The following is a 9,002-nucleotide window of genomic DNA, read 5'->3' on the forward strand; positions in this document are numbered from 1 at the left end:
GGAATATTTACAACTTAAGCACATGGAAATAGTCGGCAGTGACGAACTCTTTACATCGGCCGCCTACTACCTGCCTCACCACCCCATCATAAAACAATCGAGTCTCACCACCAAAACTAGGGTTGTATTCAATGCAAGTTTTAAAGCAGGTGGAGACGAACTTTCACTAAATGACAATCTTTTCACTGGCCCAAATTTGCAAAACGATATATTTTCGCTACTACTAAAGTGCAGGGTTCATAAAATCCTTTTGTCGGCAGATATTACCAAGATGTTCAGGCAAATTTTAGTGCATCCACAGGACCGAGACTACCTGCGTATTGTTTATCGAGATAACCCGAATACTTCCATCAAAACTTATAGATTGAAAACGGTTACCTACGGTCTAAACTGTGCGCCCTTTCTCGCGATGCGATGTTTACACGAACTAGCCCACCAATTCGCAAACAGCAAACCTCGCGCTTCTGACGCAATAACAAACGCATTTTACATGGATGATTTGTTGATCGGAGTAGATTCAATCGAAGAAGCAACTATCTTACGCGACGATTTAATCAACATTTTAGCTCAAGGGGGGTTTGAACTTTGTAAATGGGCCTCGAACTGTGTTGCAGTACTACCAAAACCAAACCGCGGAGGTAACGCGACAACTGTCAGGTTAGATGCGAATACGGAAACAACAACATTGGGTCTTACATGGAACTGTAGCAAAGATGTTTTCAAAACCGTGAAAGCTTACGTGGCACTATTCGTTTGTTTGGCAACGAAAGCAATCCATCTCGAATTGGTCGGCGATCACACCGCCAAATCATTCAAAAATTGTCTAAAACGTATGATGGCCCGGAGAGGAATAGTCGCCAACTTGTACTCAGATAATGGAACCAATTTTGTAGGAACTGACAGAGAACTAAAGGAAACGTAGTTTTTACTACAACAGGATAAAGTTGATTCAATTAAATGTTTCTTGGCTGACAGGAATATCAATTGGCACTTTATCCCCCCACATTCGCCTCATATGGGAGGAATCTGGGAGGCTGGGGTCAAATCCTGTAAACATCATTTTAAACGCATCGTAGGAAACGCTTTATTACGATACGAGGAGCTGTACACACTGTTAACGCTCATCGAATCCTGTTTGAATTCCCGACCAATTATCCCTATGAGTAACGACCCACATGACCTGGAGGCACTCACACCCGGTCATTTCCTGATCGGAGCCCCCCTGACGGCGCCACTGGAGCCTAACTTAGAAGAAACCCAATCCAACCGCTTGTCAAGATGGGAACTCGTGGAGCGATTACGACAACAGTGGTGGAGCCGATGGTCCCACGAATACTTGCACCAGCTCCAATCAAGAGCCAAGTGGAGGTCCAAGTCGTCGGACATCAGACCTGGCAAAATGGTCGTCATAAAGGAAGAAAATGTGCCGCCCCTACTGTGGAGGCTGGGACGCATCCACGACCTACACCCAGGAGGCGACGGTGCAGTTCGGGTCGTCACCATCAAGACTGCCAGGGGCATCATTAAACGGGCGGTGCACAAGGTGTGCCCCTTACCTATTGTCGACTAATTCATTTTCAGGGGCGGAGGATGTTGGAACTTCGTCCAACCACTTTTGCAACACCCCCTCTGTCGAAGGGGTGGGGACATCAACCATGGACGACAGAACGACTCAAGAACGACTCAAGATCAACTTAACTCTCGAGACAAGACTCGTCTCTATACTTATTTCTTTGTACTGTATATTATTCAATAAATTGTTAGTTACCCAATACACGACTATCAATTTTGGTCCTTCGACACAAGTGAACAACGCCTCAATCATTTGTTTAAATTCATGAGCACAATTACAAGGAAAGTCTCTTACGAATTTGATTACAAACATAACCTCAACAATAATTTTAACACAGGGCAAAATTTGATCAAACCCGCAGAACTCATCTATTTTGTAAACAAGGCTTCGGAATATTTTGTAATAAAATAATTGTGGGGAAACTTGTGTTTAAATCTCTTCCTCCATGCGTTTTGACACTACTTTGTCTCCGAATATGTGTTACGACCACTGAGTATTGCCTAATAGGCCTTAAGATAAAACATCATCATCACTATAAAGGTGACTATCGACGAAAAATAAACACAACGTAGGTAAGTGAAAATAATAAGTATAAAGGGTTACTAGACGAGCCAAATAGATTAGTATATCAAATTGAGAGTTTAAAAGATAGATTAACAGTTAAAAATGCGAAAATTTACGATATCATCACGATCAAAATGGACGGTCTCACTACAATACTGTAAAAGTGATGACGAATCTAGGAACGTTGGAAGATGTGCTGTATTGCCCAGACGTCCCCTACAATCTACTTTCTGTTCATCGGATGCAGGAAAAGGGAGTGACGACTATATTTGATGCGGCAGGTGTCACAATTAAAAATGGTGATGTAACCATTTTAACAAGTACCTAAGCCATTTAATGGTTTAATACCTGTAAAAATTAAAGCGTGTAAAAACATGGTAAATTTAGGAAGTCAATCTGTAATAAATAACAATTACAAAATATCGCATGAAAGACTTGGTCATATAAGCAAGCAAAAATTCATTCAATTAAAAACACATAAAATGATAGATGACATTAATCATCTCGAATTAATAAAACCTACAGATAATATCTGTGAAGCTTGCATTTATGGTAAACAGACTAGACTTCCCTTCGCTAAAGCGAAAGTTAAAAATCATGAAAAGCGCCCCCTTTTTATCATTCACACCGATGTGTGTGGACCAGTTAAACCTAGTACTGTAGATGGCAAAAATTATTTTTTGACATTCATTGATGACTTCACTCATTATACAGTTGTTTATTTAATAACTTATAAATCTGATGTTTTCCCTATGTTTGAAGACTTTGTAACAAAGTGTGAAGCCTATTTTAATCTAAAGATCGTCAATTTGTATTGCGACAATGGTCGTGAATATTTGTCGAATGAATATAAAGATTTTTGTAGCCAAAAGGGCATTACATATCATTTGACTGTTAGTCACACGCCTCGACAAAACGGTACATCTGAAAGGATGACCCGTACCATTACTGAAAGGGCCAGGACCATCGAGCTAATAACGTGTGGAGGGAGGCAAGAGTGAGAGATCGCGATATCTATTTGAGAGGTCCGACAGGCAGGCATAAAGCACGATAAACGCACCTCGACCTCGCTAACACACTAGTTTCTATTCATTTAATTTGTGGTTTCCGGAGAACATCGAAGATTTTAAAGTGTTGTTATTAGTTTATTTGATCTATGAATGCACAGTAACCATCATGGTTGTTTCTTGTTCCGTGTTTGGGTGCCAAGAAAGACAAAAAAAGGACAGCGATATTTCGTTTCACAAGTAACAAATCATTGAAAGAAAATTGTTTAAATATTATTCAATATGGGCACCACTGAAGGAATAATTAATTATCATATAAGAGACAGTTAGAATATTTCTTGAGCTATAAATTAAGCCAAAACCATTTAGAGATGTTTTTTTCCAATATTCGCTCATGAGGTAGATTTACAAATAACCCTACCGCCATTCATTTTCAATCAGCTTATAAGAAACTTTTGATTCATACTGAATTAAAAAGCTCAGCAGCATCAAATTGTTTCGCACAAGATGATGCGAGTGTTTAAAAAATTAGTAGTGAAGTGTTTTTTGTGCATGAAAAGGTCTTTTACACCGAAACGCAGGTCGAGGCAGAGCCTTTCAATGCACAAAAAACGTCTTCACGCACGAAATATAAACAATATTTTTTCTATAATTGCTCTCAAAACTAAATTTTAAAATTCAAATTTTTTAAGGAAGTCTGAAGTTTCAATGCGGTGACCATGTTACTAGGTAACTAATAAAAAACAGTGCGTGGTGAAAAACAGAAAAGGTTAAGTGCGTGAAATCGCATTTCACACACTGTTTTGTGATTTCCATGGTTTCGATCTTACTAACAATGTAAAAAAAATACACGTAAGAAAATGATGATGCGGTTTCCTTGTTTTAAAGTATATTACCTATAGGTTACTGCGCATTGGCGTACATTTTATAAAACATGATATACAAGGGTGTATTTTTAAAATGTGCCGAAATTTTACCTACGAGGTTGTAGGACAACGTAGAAAACTAAAAGCAAAAAAAAATTGTAGCTCAAAAAATAAATGTCATTTTATTTTTTGACAGAATTTTTTAAATATTTTTTCCGAGTTCTACATGAAGCCAGTAGCTCATGATTAAAATATCTGCACAACTTTCAAAATCACCCTGTACATTTCAGGATTTGTTGCCAGAAAAGTGCAAAAACTATTAGATTGTAAAATATGTCCATCTGTTTTGACTAACAATGACTCTTCCTCTGCACTAATAAATACAAAAAATAAAGGCGGCTTTATTAAACACTCAGCAGAAGTTATAAAAATTTGCAGAGTTGCTGAATGGGTTTTCAGAGGTTAAAAATATAACGCAGTTAAATTATTAGATTTTAAAAATTTATTTAATTATTTAAATGATCATATTTTAGAGCGAGATCATGCGGTACAATTGGTTTATTTAATTTTGCCTACATTTTTTACAATACGATTGCATCATGAAAATAATAAAAATAATCAAGTTCCGAATAAAATTAGACATATCTACACAAAATTAATTCAATTTAAACATCAATAAAATATTTCTTTAAATACTGTTACACTGTTTATAACGGAATAAAAATTATTTCCACCCAAAAGTTGAGTTTTCTTTGTCATTTCTGCATATTTCCCATGTATTCATGCTTGGCGAGATTGCTTCTTGCCTGTCCGTGCATGCCGGCCTTGTCAAACAACTAAGATTTCGGATAAATCTATCGCGCTCTCTAGTTGGGATCGCTTGTGTGCGCTGTGAGCGGTCTCAAGGCTCCATCCATAGACTGTTATATCAATGGCCAGGACCATGGTCATTGCTGCTGACCTAAATAAAGCCCTATGGGGTGAGGCTGTTTTAACAGCAGTAAACCTTATTAATATAAGCCCCATTAAAGCTCTCGAGGCAAATAAAACTCCTTATGAATTGTGGCACAACAAAAAACCAAAAATACAATATTTAAGAGTCTTTGGGTCAACCGTATACAGAGTGATTCTGAAATAAGTTTGGAAAAAAAAACCGGTTATATCGAAAATAACTATTATTTTGCACGTTTGAACCTGATATCTGGGGCCGCCGCCAAGGATTGTACAGGGTCTCTATAAATGATTGTCTGGTCAAGCCAGCCTTGGAAAAAATTTTACTGTTCCGCTTTTTTGAAACCGATGCCAAATTCTAGTTCGTTTTCACGGTCACTTCTGACATTAATGACGTTTTGTTTGCGCTTGTCAGTCGAGTTTTCGTTCCTTATATTCGTTTTATTGCAGTTAATCACAGTTAATAAACACCAAAAAACTGTATTTTTAATAAAAATTGCAAGTACCTACGTCCGCTTTTAGAGGTAAACAGACTGGCAAAATTTGTGAGGTTATGTTTTATATTTTATTTTAGCTTTACTTTCTTTACAATGGTTTATTCTGCTGAACAGAACACGTTCGTTGTTGTTTTTTACTTTCGAAATGGAAAGTTTATTAGTGGGGAATTATCTGTTTGTAAAAATGAATTCCAACAAAATATCCGGACAACATTCAAAATTATTGTTTGGTAACTCATATTGGGCGAATTGTGAACAGATTTTTAACAATCGGAACAATTACCAAGAGTAAATCATCAGGACGACCACCAGTATCTGATGAAATAGTCGAGGATTTGAAAGAAATGGTGGAAAAGACTACATATTTATCTCAACAATCTGGTGTACCACGAAGCACTTGTCACAAAATCATTAAAAATAGGATACAACTGCATCCTTATAAAATAAGTGTTGTACAAGAACTCCAACCTGCAGATTATCAAAGTTGTGTTTAATATTGTAATCACATTCAAAATCACCTCAATTTCAGAATTTGGAGTGCTGAGAATCTACACCAATTTGTAGAGACTCCTTTACATATTTTGAAAATTGGTGTGTGGAACTGTGGATAGCAGTGTTGCTGTAGAATTCTCAAGTGTTAGAAATTAATGGGGGACATTTTCCATCTAATTTATAAAAAAATACCTATTTGTTATCGTTATTTAGTGTTGTAAATTATGTTGTTGAATAAATTTGATTTTATTGAAAAACCAGTAAGACTTATTTGTCATGAAAAACACTGTTATTTATATTGGAAGAAAAAATGGGAGTCAATACCGTATTCAACAATTCAGTCTAGGTCGTATTCATCACTAGCATAAAACAAGAAATGTGAAAGCACTAAAGCAGACAAAAAGGCAGTATTGTATTCTGGCATACGGGGACAAGGTGTTCTCAATATTTATCTGTTTGGATCTGTTCTCATACCAATTCCTGTACACTGTGTGGCGGTACGATGGGGGCAATAATTGTTCCCCTGTGGGTGTTGATATTAAATAATAAATACATTAATGTTAGCAGGAGTAAAGCACAGTTGAAACTTGTCTCTGGTTAAAAGCCAACAACCTAACCTGAAAATGTGACATTCATTATTTCCCGAACAAAGCGGCACATTCAAAATTTGACAAGTTTCCATGGCTGGCTGGACCCGACAATCATTTATAGAGGACTGTATAGGCAACGCGCATATTTTAAATACAGCGCCCCCTAGCAACGACCATTAAACTATTCGCATATAATCCGTCTATAATCGAGTCAGTTGACAGGCGCAATTTTTGGTAAATTATAAGAAATTTTTGTGTATTGTGGATTTGTTATCACGGTGAACAATGGAAATAGAAATACGTTTTGGATACGAATGTATCAATTTTGATCATCGGTCAGCAGCATCCGAAAAAAAGGGTGAAGCTTTGGTAGCTGCAGGTCATGTTCTTAACGTAATTGAAAGAAAAGTGGGTGATTCTTCTTTTCTCCGGGGTAGTGTTGTAAGGCAGACAAGTGTTAGTGCGCCTCCTTATTCGGTAGAGATTGAAGTAAGTCGTCTGTTGAACAACATAACGTCAAAAAATAAGATCTATCTTTGTAGATAAATGGAGAGAGGAATGTAGTAAAAGCTACATGTAATTGTATTGCCGGTGTGACAGGTGGATGCAAGCATATTAGTGCCCTTGTTTTATTTGTCAATAATGACTCTGCACAGAGTAAAACAAGCCATGAAAATGCATGGAAAGGGGCTGTTGCATCAACAAAAAAGGCAAGTAGTGCAAAATATAAGAAAGGCAAAAGAATTGCTGATATGTATCCACCTGTCACAAGGAAGAACGTTTACCAGGCACTGGAATTACCACCAAGGCAGAGCATCCCCAACTCAGCGCTCCAAATTATTTTGAAGGCGCAGGAACACTCAGTGGAAAATGAGAATGTTTCTGATGACAGGTTGTATACATTAATAATATTTATGACCACATTATATCAAGGTCCAGCAATTTTATATAAGATGTCAAGTATTTGCAATTTTTTTTTCGTTTGTGCTGCTTTTTTGTTTTGTTTTTAGTGATCACAATATAAAACTTGAAGACCTGATAAACCAAATATTTGAATTACAAAAATCTAATACAGAACTTTTGGAACCTGAGTTGACATTTCCCTCAGATTGTTGCGAGCAAACCTTTAAAAAAGTTTTCATATGTGATGGACGTGACCTGTGTTTGAAAACGGGAAAAAATAAAACTTTGTGGAAGGAGGAACGGAAGTTCAGAATTACAGCTTCTAGGTGATGTCAGTAATAATGTAGACATATTATATTTTAAACAATATCTTTAGGTGCTACGCCCTATTTACATATGGGCAAAATAAAGAAAGGAGTGAACAGGAATGGTGTAACAAAATTAACAATTTTATAAATCCTCGTCCTTTTGAAAACCCAGCTACCAAACATGGACTCAAATTTGAAGCAGAAGCCAGAACTGTATTTGAAGTTGTTCACAAAGTGAAAGTTTTTCAGGTGGGACTTGTCGTAGATCAGTCCAGGCCTTGGCTGGCTGCTTCACCCGATGGTGTAATTATTAATACTGATGGCACACCAGAAACTTTATTAGAAATAAAATGTCCGCATCTTGGTAAGAATGCTGTTTTTCTTAATAAATACCACTGTAATATTTTTTTTTGTTCGACACTGTCAGAATTTGAGAATTTTCTCCTGTGTGAACGGATTTTGATAAATTTGACAACTTGTCAAAACGAAACGTCAAGCTAATTTTAAAGATTTTTAGCGATTTGGAGCCTTTAACGGCTCTTCGAACAAAAAAACGTTGTATTCAACTCGTTCTTGTGTAATTTGGGCTTTTTTTGGCACTCGTGGACCTTTAAAACTCTCGTTTCACTCGAGTTTTAAACTGGTCCACTCATGCCAAAAAAAGCCAAAATTACACACGAACTCGTTAAATAAATAACTATTGTTTTATAGGCCGTTCAATGTCAGTAGCAGAGATACTTGAAAAAAAATGCCCACAGTACATAAAGAAACAAACAAATGGCGATTATATTTTGAGAAAGAGACATATGTACTATGCCCAAGTACAAATGAATTTATTTATTTTAGGTTTGAAAACTTGCAGTTTCATGTTGTATTGCTCTGCAGATAAATCATTTAGAATTATCAAAATTGGAAAGGATGCTGAATTTTTTAAAAAACTTGAAACAAAGCTCTCTTATGTCTTTTTTTCAAAAATGATAAGTACTATATGTGAAAAAATGAAAAAAATAAATAAATGAAATTTGTTCCGGTAGAGCTTTTTTATTAATTGTTTTATTTTGTAATAATTGATTTAGATAGAGAGGGTGGACGTTAGTGGCCGGGGAAAGTACCCCGGAACCCCGCCGCACCCTCAAGGGAAAAAAAATGAGAAAAGCCGACCGCAAAGTACCCGATAGGCCCGTAGGGGTAAAAGGGGAAAGGCAACAAACAAAAAAAAATTGATTTAGATACATGATGGCACTGGTTGAC

General features: G+C 36.7%; 1 long non-coding RNA gene across 1 annotated transcript; it reads left to right on the forward strand.

Annotated features, from left to right (window-relative positions):
- The first annotated feature begins 6,134 nt into the window (after positions 1 to 6,134).
- Positions 6,135 to 8,769, forward strand: LOC138140621 (uncharacterized). Its single transcript, XR_011162646.1, has 4 exons — positions 6,135 to 7,029; positions 7,083 to 7,769; positions 7,820 to 8,115; positions 8,463 to 8,769. It is a non-coding gene; the product is annotated as an uncharacterized lncRNA (long non-coding RNA).
- Positions 8,770 to 9,002: the final 233 nt, after the last annotated feature.

Source organism: Tenebrio molitor, chromosome Y, assembly GCF_963966145.1.
Source record: "Tenebrio molitor chromosome Y, icTenMoli1.1, whole genome shotgun sequence".
Classification (NCBI taxonomy): Eukaryota; Metazoa; Arthropoda; class Insecta; order Coleoptera; family Tenebrionidae; genus Tenebrio; species Tenebrio molitor.